General features: G+C 42.9%; 1 long non-coding RNA gene across 2 annotated transcripts in view; it reads right to left on the minus strand.

Moving 5' to 3' along the window:
* The window catches only part of LOC104690167, a 64,951-nt gene that overhangs the window by 15,601 nt on the left and 34,745 nt on the right, over positions 1-14,605 (minus strand). The window lies entirely within an intron of this gene.

Raw genomic sequence — 14,605 nt, forward strand, 5'->3', positions numbered from 1 at the left:
TAATGCTGTACATGGACCTATAAAAGCAAGAAAAATGAAAGCAGGGGACATAAACTCCTGGTTGACCATCCTTCTTTATCTCATCCATCATGAAAACAAAAAAGAACAAAAACAACCCTCCAAAAATTGGAACACCATGAGGATAAAAGAAAGTACCAGCACAGCTTTTCAGATTAACTTTGAATTTCCTTGCTTTCATTGGTTTAAGAGCTCTATTGTTACTCTCTTGGTTTCTTTAATTGCAGATACTAAAAATTCTTTTATCTTTCAAAGTCTTTAGAGTATGTTATATAATTACGTAATTAAAGCCTCTTTCAACTGGATATAATTTACTCTATAGTTTACAACAGCTGCACTAGAGCTATTACAGTTTATCATTTAAAAGCCTAATTAGAGGCTTCTTAATTAGTGGATCCTTCAGTCACTAGACTGTGACTGTGTAAAATATGCTCAGCAGCGATTGCATTTTACAAATCTACATGAAATGTTTGTGTGAAAACAGGGTGTGTACAAGTCCAAAAAGACAGTGCTTGTCCCTGCAGGTCAGCCCATCTGAGCATGCAGAGCTCCACACAACATCTCCACTCCCCTATCTCAGTGCCCTGTTGCTCCACACAGCCTTTCCCTCATGCATGTGTTGCTGGGAACTGCCAGCACCTCCCAAAACAAGACCCCAGCCTCCCTGAGCTGATGTGACTGTTGCCATGTTCAAACACGACCCAAAGAGACAATGGGGCTGTGCCCACTGACTGCCCAGGCCAGCTCTTACATGGTTCATCAAAAGCTTTCTCCAGCAAACTCAGCTCCTAGCTGCTGCTGCTCTCTCCCTCAGGAGCTCTGCTCCATGCTGGATTCTGCACACACTTGTTCTGTGCTGCCCAAAGTACTCGTATCACAAGAAGGAAGAAGAGGGTAAGAGCCTCTCATTTATAGCCACCAACACATATTTCTCATTAATCACCACCAAACTAGCAGTGGGTCACTGAGATTCTAAGTGCAATATTTGCCCAGAGAAAGGACTGTAACTCCTTCATCCTCTCCCCTGGGTGGCACAATGCCAGGGAGCAGCTAAAGCAAATCTTAACAGGAATCATTCCCTCGAATGAGCCTCATACGAACTGGGGGCTCACAGGCCCTGCCGCTCAGTGAGCAAAGAGCTTGTCCAGACCATACTCTGGAGGACTGGTAGGGTTTTGTTCAGTTTTCTGCAGCTTGTAACACAGCAGCTGTGATATAGTGGGTCAGATTTGGTGCCTGCCAGCCTTTGGGAGTGTTGCTTTAAACAGTACAGTGACAAAATCATGAGTTCTTGTTGACTGCAGGATAATATAAATCAGCTATTGAAAACCTGTATCATTAGTGCTATTGCTTTCCAGTGGTAGATGGCTGCAGTAATGGATTGGCCTCTCCATCTCATCCTCCCACTGGAAAGCAACGTATACAAGACCAATCAATAACCTGATCTAAGTTACTTGTAGACATGTCAGGTGCAAATATCACCCTATCTCAAAAGGTTTTAAAGACCAGGTACTTTTGCAAAATTTAGGCCAGGCAACAAATTGCTTTGGATAATTTGTCATTATGGTGGAGAACAGCATAACCAGACCCACCAACACTGTTACACACGAGTTTTAAATAGACAGGAAGTAATTCTATTGTATGCATGTATTACTTTGTGGGGTCAACAGCTCAAGATGTTCCATTTGAAAAGCATTTTCTGGAACAGCCATATTGCTGAAGAGCCTGTTTGATGGGAAATAACTATACTATTTCATCATGGAATTTGCCACTAATTTCTACAGCTGAAATCCTAAAATACTTCCAAAAGCAATACCAAAATCCACGGTCATTACTAGGGCCAGAATTTTATCCTATTGTGTCATAACATATTACCCACTTTAATGTAGTGTTGTCAAACCTGAAGTCAGTGGAAACTCTACAGGTCATAGCCTTGTTTCCCCATGGATCAGTGGAGAGGCTAGAAAGGGGTTTAAGGGCCTTCCCTACATAAATGTGGCATCACTTTGATGCCATTACTATGACTAAAGCATGTACATGTTTCTATCCCTGACCCCATCCCTTCCACCTGCACACACACACAGAGGGGATATGATCAAGTAGATAATAAAGCAGGTCAGAGGCACAGATATTTCACAGTTATCATGTTACAGCCCCCAAGGATGTCCATGGACACACATGGAAGCGAATGCAAGCTGAGTCCTGGCTATATACTGAGCCCTGCTGTGACACTGACATCAGGACAGTCTTTTTGGGGGAGAAAACAAACACAGGCCAGGGCTTTCCGAAAGGTGAGCTGTCACCATCTGAAAACAAGCTGCCTACAGATTTAACTGACAACTTCACAGGGATATCCTATTTCTTTGAGCTGACCTTCTTAGAAAACTTTGTACTCTGAACTTCTGGAAATCCTTGCACCTTAAATCAAACACCCTTTTAAACAGGTCCTTGTACAACACTTAGATTCCATGGCCTGCATGGTACTGATACCGACGTTCTTCAGTAAATTCAACAGCATCAGAAGTGATGTCATAAAAATGATTTCACCTGATTAATTTTGCATTGTCTTCTGTGACAAGAGCAGGAGAGGAAAAGGAAGGTGGTGGCTAGGTTCAGGTAGCCATAACCATAAAGCAGAGGAGCAGGCTGAAGACAGAGGAGGAAATAACATCATATCAATATGCTTCGTACTCAATTTGCCTGCTGGTCCAAGCAAGTACCATGAACTCCCTTCTCTTCACAGCAGGGCAGCCATGCTGCACCCCACCCTGGAAAAGCCTGGGAGAGCAGAGCACAGGACAGCCAGCGGCTTGGCAAGGCCAGGGACCCTCTGGAACAGGGAGCCTGCAGCAGATCCCACCAAGACAGCTCACCAGCCCAGCTCCCTCAGCACCAGGGCACCACGATGAGGAATCCAAGCACCTGCACCCAGCCCACAGCCATCCCAGCTACACAGGCTGGTAGCTGATGTGCTCCAGCCTCAGGGCTGCTGCCTGAACCTTTGGGGTCAGAATAAAGAAATGGATCTCTCTGGCAGTCAAGAGATCCCTTTTTATGGGGGCAGGATTATGGATTATCATTTTGTGTAGATCTCTGCTCTTCTCCACCCCCACAGCTTTTTTCTTCTTAAATAAATGAAAACATACCAGAAGAGCTCAGTGTCTTCTTTCAAGACTTCTCTATTTCACTAACTTGTTCCAACCTCCATCACAGCTCTTTCCTTGTCAGCAACTGTACCACTGCGCTATACCTCTGCCCACGCAGAAATGCACTGGCTGAAGGTATGAACTGGAATCTCTCCGTTAAAGGAACAAGCAGGCATCCCAGAGACTGACACAGCTGCTATTTGCATGTAAAAGAGGAAAAGAGGTGCATGACTGAGCCCAAATTAGCATGAGCAAAGCCTCCCACCGCATTTGCAAACTACAGCTTGCACAGTGGTGCTAATAGAGGTGCACACTTTCCTCACAAAGAAGGATTTCTACCTCAGCCATAAGGAAACTTGTATAACAGTGGTCCACAGAATTTAGCATGAACTTCTAAACCTGTATTTTTCTAAAATATACAGAGTGCTAGAAAAAGAGAAAAACAGTGGATGCAGGGTTTAATTTCATCTCCACTTCCAGCTTGATTCCTGAAACTGACTACCTCAGAGAGACATGTTTTGTAAGGCCTCCATCGCTTCTGTACCCCTAGATTTCTGAATGTCCAGAAATAGTCACAGCACTCAGTGCATCTAAAAATGAAAACCAAAATAAGCAGGGCAAATGCAGATCTAACGCTCCATTTCCATCTTTTGATAAAGGAGAACCATTCCTTTTCAATATCAGCTCTTTCAAAGGGATGCTCTTGGGATTCATTTGTCTGCAAGACACACACTTCATAAACTATAAGATTTCCAGATTTTAGCACAGTCTTTGTCTCTCTGTCTGTGTACAGATACCTAAGCATCCATGTCTGTGCCTATGCCTATTGAGTCAGAAAAAGAGGATTAGATGTCTCAAGCAGACTGTTCAAGAAGTGCAATTTTATTGATCCCCCAAATGAAACTGCACTTTGAGGTGATGCAGAGAAGTTGTAGACACTTTTTACTTTATCCTCATACTTTCATGGAAGCTGTTGGAACAATTCAGTGCCTCTGCTATTTCTGCTGTAGGTTTAGCTCATCTGAGAAACTAGAAAGAACAGTAAATGCAGACATTAATGGTAATAAAAATCAAAGCTAAGCCATACATGAAGAGAAACAAATTCCAAAATGAAAAATTCGATTACACAGTACCTGTCTCCTGTCTTGACTTCCTCATTATACGTAGAAATTAACCCTGTCATTAAGTACTTTGATCAGGCTGTACATAAACAGCTTATAATGGCATGAAATCTACCACAGCAAGCAGGCAAATGAACGAGTGGAGAAATACTGACATTTGGGGCTGCTGTCAGACATCAAGTGCTCCTACTCCCTCAGGGCCAAACTGCTAGAGTAAATGGGGTTACTCGGAGGATTAATTGTTCCCTCCTGGTTTGCACTACTTCCAGAAAGTTTCAGTAATAATATCCAAGAGGCTATCACTTGAGATCACTAGCACTGTTTTAAGACCTCTGAGAGATTTACAAACTGGGCTTTGTAACTGCTCTTTAGGCTAAAATTTGGTATAGAAATTCTCAGCACACAATTGACCTGAAGCAGTATCCCACCTTTTTAAAGTGTTCTGAGGTCAAAAGAGGAAAAACAGCATTTAAAGTAGGAATAGTCACTATCATCTATCTACCTAGAATTAATGCACAAGAGGAGACATGCCCATGGTCAAACTGGTCCAGGTTTGCATTGCTCAGAAATGAGGTATGGCACCATTTCACACACTCCAGCTCCAAGTATTTGTCACTTACATTTGGAGAATTTCCTTATAGTAATGCCTATTATAAGCAAGACTTCTGGGCAATTCAGAGTTTTTTTCTGGTTGGTTTGTTTATTTGTCAGGATTTTGGAGCAGAAGTTGCTTTCTTCTGGGATGCATTTAATGCAATGTAACTTTACTTACTCGTGATCCTTTCTAAATTCCTTGCACACACAGACTGCCATGCGATCAGAGGCGGTCAGGCCAACGGGGTCTCTCCCCAGCTGTGTCCCTGGTTTGCCATCTCAGAGCCTTGTTTTCACGCAGCTGTGTTTCCTGCTGGCTCTTCCCACCTCTTTGCTCAGAAGACCCTCAGCATGGAGACAAGCCGTGAGGGTGCCCAGGTACAACATCTGCCCCTGAGCACTGCCTGGGGGCACTGCACTGCATTTCAAAAGTACAGCTCAGATGCTCTCTGCTTTCCTAGGTTAGCTGTGATGGGGCTCTGGTGATTTACCGAGGACAGTAGGCACAGACATAAGGGAGGAATCTTGATCCAAAAGAGGCAGTTTTCCACTGTCTTGAAGATGGCCAAGATTTTACCTTTAACAACCTAATAAAAGCTTGGAAAAACACTGAGCAACCGCACATATTATTTGTTTCTGCATATATTGCTAAACATATTTCAGAGCAGACATTTTATTACTCCTAAAAGCACTAAAGCCCAGTATTTCCCTCACTTATCATAACCCATTCTCTTATCCCATTGCTACAATCAGCCCCAGGATGTTATCGAAATACATTGTTCGACACAGCTATAACCACAACTCAGACAAACTCAGCCATAGACCAAAACATCTGAGCCAAAACAGCACAGGCACCATTGAACTTCCCAGAATACTGCTCTTAATCTGTAAAGCTGCATAGCTGTGCTTACTCATGCCCCACATACCAGTTGTGTGCCCACAAAAATGCTTCTTTCCAGATCCCCAAATACTCAGGCACTCCCTTCTGTACAGTCAAGCAGAGAGTGCAACCATGCCACACCAACATGGGTATACACAGAAGATATCACAGTAAGACACTGTGCAAGAGGTGGAGTTATCTGAAGGCAGCGTTTTTACATTTGCTCTAATTGACCAGCCCAGTTGTAGCACATGTGTAGTCCCTGGTAATAAAGCAAATAAGCCATTTATTTTGACTTTGCAATTCCTGTTCCAAATAATTTACTTGAATATTGCTGGGTATTTTGCCTACATTAAAAGCTGTAGTAAGGGCGTACCTAAAATTTCTAGCAAACCTAGCAATCCAGGCTGCAAATGCACATTCTGTATACCAACTACCAACTACTAGCATTATCATTTGATATTTTTAAAATACGCCAGCTTCCCTTGTAAAAACAATTCACTATTAATATCAATTTTACGTAACTAGCAGCATGCCAGGGATTTCTCACAGATCCCATCCCTTAAGAATCCCCAGAATTCAGCAAGGTGATCAAATCTCATATGCGAAGTCTTCCAGTGATTACTCTCTTCAATTCACCTCTTCAGTGCTCTGGAGTTTGCTTCTGTTCCCACAGAGCATCCAGCCTTCCTGTGGGATGCAGAGAAGATTAAGGGCTCCACTCCTGACTGAGAAAGACATTTTTAAGCATGTCTTCTCTGTAAGTGCATGTGTTGGTTTAGTAATCAATGACATCCCCTAAAAGTATAGTCAATCAAGTTTTACACACTTCTCTGAATAGCTGATGCATAAACTAGGAAAATGCACTGGCACAGCTTTGGAGCTGCTCTAGAGAAACTCACAAATAATGTACTTTGGCACTGAAACATATCAGTCAGGAAAAGTATAAAGAAGAGGAGCAGGAGCAGCTACAGTGGCACTGCTTTTCAAAACACACTCAATGGCTGTTGGGAGGCAATGCTGAGCCTTCTGTTAGGTTTAAAACTGAACTTGGGAAGGAAAGCACCTGCACAGGGATGCAGATGAGTCACAGAAGATATGTGAGAAGCTGACCTACCTAAAATCTTTCAGGGGCTGGTGAAAATTGTAGTCAAGATCAAGTTTTATTAAAGGGGTTTTTTTACTAAATCTGTGTTCCTGGCTTTACACAGGACTTAAAGTAGGGTGGTAACTTCATTCTATTAGTAACAAATCCCAGCCAATGAGAACAGCACATATTCCCAAAGCCAGCTGGACAGTGGCTTTACCTCCTGAGAGGTAAAGCCTGGGGCCAGTCCCACAGATGTAACCAGGATACCAGCACCTGCAGTGGCTATTGAAGCTAATGGGAATTGCTGTACTCAGCACCACTGATGTCTGGTGTCCAAGAGAGGAATTTGTGATTTTTCATGAGCTTATTGATTAGAGACGGAGTCTGTCACAAAGACACACCTTTGAAAGGAATTGAAGTTTTCAGCCCTTGTGTAGATGTGCACCCATGGGCTTCATTCTACAAGATGAGGTTTGAATCCCAGCCACATATCTGAGAAGTCAGTATCTCAGTACACTTGCTGTGTGTTCATCAGGGAAAATCTTCTCAGACAGCTGCAATTAAACTCAGGTCACACAGGAGGAGAGCCTTGCTTTGGTACATCCAAGTCCTCCTGACAGCAGGCTGGGGCTTATGGGTGGAAGAACATAGGTCTACTGGAAAGCATGCTAAATGCAACTGCCTTCAGGATGTGATAAATGTCAGGAAGGCAGTACACAAAGCATTTCCAGACTTGAGTCAGAGAACAAAAGTGTGAAGTGTGTACCTTAGTACAAGGTCTAACTCACTTTCACATCCACAGGCCCCAGAGATGCTGCCAGGTAAAGAGCATGAGTCATGGGTGTGTACAATACCCCTTCTGAGCAGTCTTTATCCATCACTCTGCCATTGCTCCTCTGCTAAACAGCCAGAAGGTCATGGAGAAATATTACGTCCACATTTTATCTACACACACTTTACAGAGACTGAATTCTAAAGAAAACAGAAAGGAAAATAAAACCACTTTCAGAGGCCTCTCCCTGGGACAGAAGTTCTCACTTCTTCATGAGAAGCATCGTGGTGCACCTGCCACAACTGCTTCCATTCAGAGCCATCTCTGTTGAGGTGCCTACTCAAGATGCAGGAATCCTATGGAAACATGCCTCGGTTGCCCTTCTATTTTCCCTGCAGCCTGCATCTGCATTCAGACTCCATGTAACTTCTGAATGCTGGCTAGGAAAGGCTGATAATGACATACCACAGGTTTCTTAACAAAGTAAGACAATCCTGCCTTTTGGAAGCCTCGCTATGTTCTTTTGATCCAAACAGACATTATTGCTAGTAGCATGGAGTAGATCTTCAGCAACTGTAAATGGACAGTGACATGCTGAATTTCTTGGATTATCAGTTATTTACACCACCCAAAGATCCTGCATACCATCCAAACCATTGTTCTGCATGTTATGCACTCTCTTCCCCAACGAGGTTAGGTATCCGAACTGCGAGAACAGTCAATAGGAATTGAGATGATTTTAAACTGGGCATCTCGGCTTCCAAGTAGTAAAAATGATTTGTATAAAACTGCTTGGGCACTTGGTTCTCAAATAGGAAGCCTAGAAGAAACTAAGGACTTTGCTGATCTGAAATTGTTAGTGCTTGGCATTTAAAAAAGCTCTTCAGAATGCACCTGACAAATTACTTCATCAAGATTTGGGGGGACTGATGGGAATGCTTTTCACATAGTTGTTAGAACAGAAGTGCTCACAATTTTCCTAGGAAATATGTCAAAATTAATCAAATAATTCCAGGAGCAGAAGAACGCTGCAGCCAGGTTCCTTATTCATCTGTGTCCAAAGGCTGGACTCTTCCTTGGTATGAAGAAGGCACAAGCCATGGCTGACATTTCCCTGTACCTGAGACTGGCATGATATCTCTCTCCCAAGTGCCTCTTTCTACAGCCTCTCCTCAGCCCATCTGTGTTTTCTTCCCCTCCCCCACATATATAATTTAATTGAATTTGGTCAAAAAGATATTTTCAACCACCTGTCAAATTTGGATTACACTAGTCAGGATATCCAAAGTTACACTCGAAGAAGGACATGCACCAGAGGCCAGATTTTAGTGGCACGCTGAAAACTCCCCAAAATGTTCAGCACCCGCATTGGTGGAAGCCTGAAGAAGAGCTTCATTACACCTCCACAGTACTAAGTGCTCCGGGGTCGGACCCCACAGAAAGGAGCACAGTCCTGGAAAATCCTGTGCCCTAGAGACTGCCTGAGCCCCATCCCAGCATTCCAGAGCAGCTGAATACTCCCAAACGCAGCTACTCCAAGCAGCAGTTGAGGAATAAACACCCCGCGGAGGCCCACCGCTCACTGCAGCAATGGGCTGGAAGCAAGGCACAGGGAACTTTCACGTGTACAAAGGTGGGGAAGGCAGTATGCAGAACCCACCTACCTGAGAGAAGATTAAATCTTATCCAACTTCCTCCTGACAGCCAAGCTTCCCCCATACAGCCAGCACAGTAAATGAGATTGCAATGTGGGCAAGCAGGAGGCCAGACACAAGTCCAGAAGCAAGGGGGTTTAGCTCTTACTGAGCAGCTTGATAGCAGAAGTGCCATGGTCATTCTTTCTAATTTCAGAGACCTTTTAAATAAAGTTCCACTCCAGAAGCCAAGCATGAAAGGAGAGGAATGAAAACTCTTTGATAGATAAGATATTACAAGAGACTGTCAGAAGCTTGCTAGGAGAATGAAGTAACACTCTGGATACTGTCATTGAAAACAATAATGAAAGAGTACACCATTTTCTTAACTGAAGTACTATCAAATCTATGTTACTGCCACACAACATATTTTTCGTCCAAAGGTGCCAATTTCAAGCTATGACTATTGATCTCTATCTAACACTCAAAATTAACTGCACTACTAAGGAAAAGTGGCACCAAATCGTTTGAGAACATCAAACAGTAAAAAGCCAATGGGGTCAAATCAAGGTCAGAATTTGATGAGTAGGGTGTCAGAAATTTAATCCATTTTGTCTAAGATAATGTATAGAGCCCGTATTGGGGCGCTTTTTTCCCCTTTCTTTTCTGTAATTTTTTTTAAGCTAGCTTCTCTCAAAAATATCACAAAACCAGACCTCAACTTTTTTTTTATGAACTTTTTTCCATGACTGGAGAGAGAAAAGATTAAATGGACTGCAACACAGATGGCAATTATGCCTCTGTTTATTTCCTAATGAGTCACAAGATTATTTTTTGCCTTCTGCCACATCATTTCAGAATACAAGAAAACCTTATCTTGAAGGAGACTTGAGGAGACAAAATAACACTGTTAAAAGTTCCAGTCCAGCAAGAGACTGAAGTGTATTTAAAAAAAACAAACCAAAAAAAGACCAAACAAAAAAAAAACCCACCCCAAAACTTTAACCACAAGTGAAGTCCCATTCACTTAAATTCAGAAATGATGGGTAAATCTGTTCCACCAACTGGTGAATGTGGTGGCTATCAAGTTCATTAGTGGTCTCATGACAAAATATTCAACAGCTCTCATAGTGACACATTGCATGTACCACTCAGCATTTGGAGAAAGTTAATTCCCTAACTGTGGCTAGAGAAGGCTTCTCCTCTGCCCCCTAACAGAGCCATCTGTGCCCTGCAACTGCTTCCCATGTCACCTCGCCTGTCCCGGATATTCCCCAGCCTCGGAGAGCTGACAGAACTCCCTTCCAGCCTGAGAGCCAAGCCCAGAGAGCCCAAACTGGAGGCAGCACAGCCATGAGCACACTGACCCAGCACTGCTAGGGCTTCAAACTTGGCTGGGGCCACTTGCTTGTGAAATCCAGGCCGAGTAACCAATTTCATAGTGGCAACACCATCTGCTTCTCATATCAAAGTCTAGTAATTAGCACGCTCTTGAAAAGAAGCATGAGAGATGTAGTCATCAGTTCAAACCCTTGTCTCTCACCTCAAGAAATGCCTTAACCACAGGGTTTTGGATAGGGGGACTCCCCTCTAAACCTGCTGAAATCTTGCAACAAAAATTCAGACTTTGATCCTAAGAGGGCTGAATCCTCAGCCTAGTGATTAAGACACATGGCTGAAAGAGAAGAATCCTTTATCTGAGAACTTTTCATATGTTTTAGGCAGTAACTGGGGGTGGATAATATGAATTTGGATCTTGTCAGGAAGAGTCTGAGTGTGACCTCCCACCTCCTACCAGAATACACAATATGCAAAAGAGGATCCATTTTAAAGGGAGAGCAAGACATACGCTCCTTTCTGGAACAGCACTACCTCCGTGCTGGAACACGCTTTCTGCAGTAGTAGGTAAAGACACCCCTACTCAGGAGATGGCTGGTGCTTCAGAAACACCCACGTCCTCAGGACATTTCTATTTCCTGGCTCTAGAGGTTCCCCTTCAGTGTCTGGAGATTCCTGCTGGCTTTGGTGAGCCTCAGGCTTATCTATCCCAAGGAAGTTCAAAGACAACACAACTGGTGTGGTAAAGACAGGGCACAGTTAGGTTGAATAATTTGTTACCTAAAAATGCTTCTGACAGATGGCAAGGCTGTTCTGGAACGCTGTGAACATAACAGATTTTGGGACAGGGTGCTGAAGAGAACTGATTTTAGTGAAAAGTTGGATTTTTATCAAAATGACCTTTTCCACTCCAAGTGCCTGCTTTGCATAGAAAATTGCAAAGAAAACTCCAAAATTTGATAAGAAATTGAACATCCCAGTGACTTAACTGGAGTTCTGGTTTGGTTGTCATTATCCTTCATGGCCCATTAGCTGCAACTGGACTCCAAGTCCAACATGCATCATTGCCAAATGTTCCCATGATGTATCACAAGAGCCCAAGAAAACAGAAAACCATCATTCACATTAAGAAAAGCTCAGAGTTTAAGGAAGAGAAGAGACCATTTGCCCCAAATACTCGCAAGTTCCTTAATCTGACCTCAAAACCAGTTGCTTCTACCTTGCTTTTTTCCCCTCCTCTCAAAAAACCTGCAATATTCACAATCCATTTTAATCACCAAGGCATTTTCAGGCTGTATTCCTAAAGAAATGAGGCTCAGTTGTTGGCACTGTTGTCCATTTATCTGTCTGATGGTCAGTTCTGTGTCCCTTCCCTTCCTGTCTCCTCAACGCCTTCAGAAACTACCCGACAGACAGGGAAGGGGGAAGGAGCTGTGAGTGCTGGGTGGGAAGAGTAGATATAAAAATCCTTAGTTCTGTTTTGATACTTTGCAACCACAGCTCAGATCTACACAGTAGATCAGCAAGTCTCTGAGGTTTGAGAGGAAACACTGCCAAAAGATGGTATTTCTTTCCCCTCAAAAAAAAAGTTGAAACAGTTTATTACTAGGTGTTGTATCGCATCTGAAACTTTCAGTTTCAGTACTTTTGTGACGTATATACCAAGTGGAGAAGGATCTTACTAAAACCTTCCAGGATGAAAACCCTCATGCTAGCCAGTCTAGACATTCTCTAGCAAATACAAAAGTGGGATTAGATGGTGCTGCTATTCTGACCCCAAATAAAAATTAATTAATATAAATTACTTAAATAATAAAAATTAATAAGAAGAAAAAAACAACCAGGTGAGCATTAGCTAAAACAAAGTTTAGTTTGAGATGGTGAAATGCTACAATATACCTTAATAGTAGGAGGTAAATCCATTAAAATACCAAGCACTTTCTAAAGCATGTATTAAAGTATACATTTGTCTTGGTTATGTAGAAACTTTTTTGTAAGAAAGAACATAATTTTTTAAACTAGAGTGGAAAGCAGACTCATTGGCTTCTATTTGGTACTTAGCTTTCTACATATCTGGCTATTAAATTAAAAGGTTACTGAATTTTTAGTGTCTACTTAATCTCTTGGCTTACTTTAGACTCCTCTTTTAAAAAGTTTCATTTAAGTGAGATGAAAATCATTGATTTCTGATGCTTCACTCCATATCCAGGAAACAGAATCATAGAGCATGAAGAAATGCTTGAGTTAAATTATACACACCTGTCTCTCCAAGAAAAGGTTTTCTATGTGTGCTGGAACGTACTTTTTTCCAACACCTGGTAATTCTTGTGGTTTCTACATACATATTCCACAGAAGAGGCAAAGCTTACTGGTGTACAGCATTACTTCTGTACAATGCTGTATGTTTGCAATTAGGCACTCCCACAATGATTTCCATATCTAGCCACTTGCTCTTCTTATTTCTTGATAAGTGATGGCCTTATCAGGAAGTCGGGGGCGAGTCTATTACTGCTTTGAGTAAACAGCCTAAAGGTCATTTTAGATGTTGGCTTTGACACTCTTGGTTCAGTAGACACCCACCATGGCTGTCACCAGTATGCTGAGTTTTACCCTCATGGAAAAATAGCCTCTCAGTGGGTCCTGTCTTCTCTTCAAAAGAAGAGACCACCAGTGAGCACTTAATGATGAAATGAGGAAAATTCTATCAAATTCCCCTCAAAGATACTTGACAGAGGCATTTGGTCTGAGGTCAGGATTCAGGTGTTGGAGGTCTGCTAAGATTAGGGGAATGTCCTCGAGTTAATGGGGTCTCTGAATCCCTGTGTGTCCCGATGGGTGCCACTGTTCCAGCCAGTGCTTAAGGACCAGTTAAAGGAGGTTTCCCCAAGAAGAACTGACAGAAGCAGAAGACATCCCAGATAAACAGGCACAGACTTTAGCAGGTGTGGCTATGTATTCTAGAATGACAGGGGTAAAACCCATGGCTCACACAGCACTCCATCTTGAGGTGTCCACCTGCACAGCTGTCACACACCTCACTGCCCTCCAATCCAGCCTTCTGCAAGTACCATTTCTATCCTGCTCCCACAAGACTGAGCAGTAGAACAGTAGAAGGCACAGCTTTGCTGAAATAGATGAATCCACTGCCAGAGTGTGTTGGCAGCACACACCACCACTGTGCCTCCATCAGTAAAAGGTCGTTCCAACACTACACTCCTGGCCACCTTCTCCCACACACTCTTCAGCATGAAAGCAGAAGAACCCAGCAGACAGGTTTAAAGATACTATCATCCTGCAAAAGAAGAGTTGCATGACTAGAGATAAGATCCAGAGCAAAGGCCAAAGCACCCACAGGGCTGATATAGCAATATGCCTTGTATTGACAACTCTACAGACTGAGCTATGCATATTCCACAAGGGACACCACCACCCAAGGCAGAATCCAAAGTTCACTACAGAGTAACTCCTGAAGACTTTTCAGGAAACTTCCCACAAACAAAAGTAATTTTCTTCTCAAAATTAGGTATTTCAGGCTCCTAGGCTCTCATTTTAGGCACTTGAAGATAAAGTATTTCGAAAGACTATGGAACAGGTGAGTCTCACTGAAGTCCCACATAAAGAGTTACTGTGGATTCAGGCCCCCAGGATGCTATTCTGGTACTGCCTGGTGCTTCATCTCTCTCCCCTCACACCAGCATGCAGACAACTTAGTAGCAAGGCATCTCAGACACTTCTCCCCAGACTGAACACAGCACCTCCAATAACTGAGGCACAGTGTCAAATCAATCATCCTGCTGGACCATACTGTCTGTGTCCACTTTACAAAAGTGGAAAAGGTACAGCACAGTCCACTCCCCCTCATCCGGCTAGAGACAGGTCTGAGGCTCTCCTAAAAAGTGAGGGGACAGGTTGTACTGACACATCATCTCCTTTTTTCTGTAAAGAAATGTACATGCTAATACATGTGTTGTTAAATTTCTATATGAAGTGCACCTTGTGTCATCTTTGCCTC

Source organism: Corvus cornix, chromosome 6 (assembly GCF_000738735.6).
Source record: "Corvus cornix cornix isolate S_Up_H32 chromosome 6, ASM73873v5, whole genome shotgun sequence".
In the NCBI taxonomy this organism is placed as follows: domain Eukaryota; kingdom Metazoa; phylum Chordata; class Aves; order Passeriformes; family Corvidae; genus Corvus; species Corvus cornix.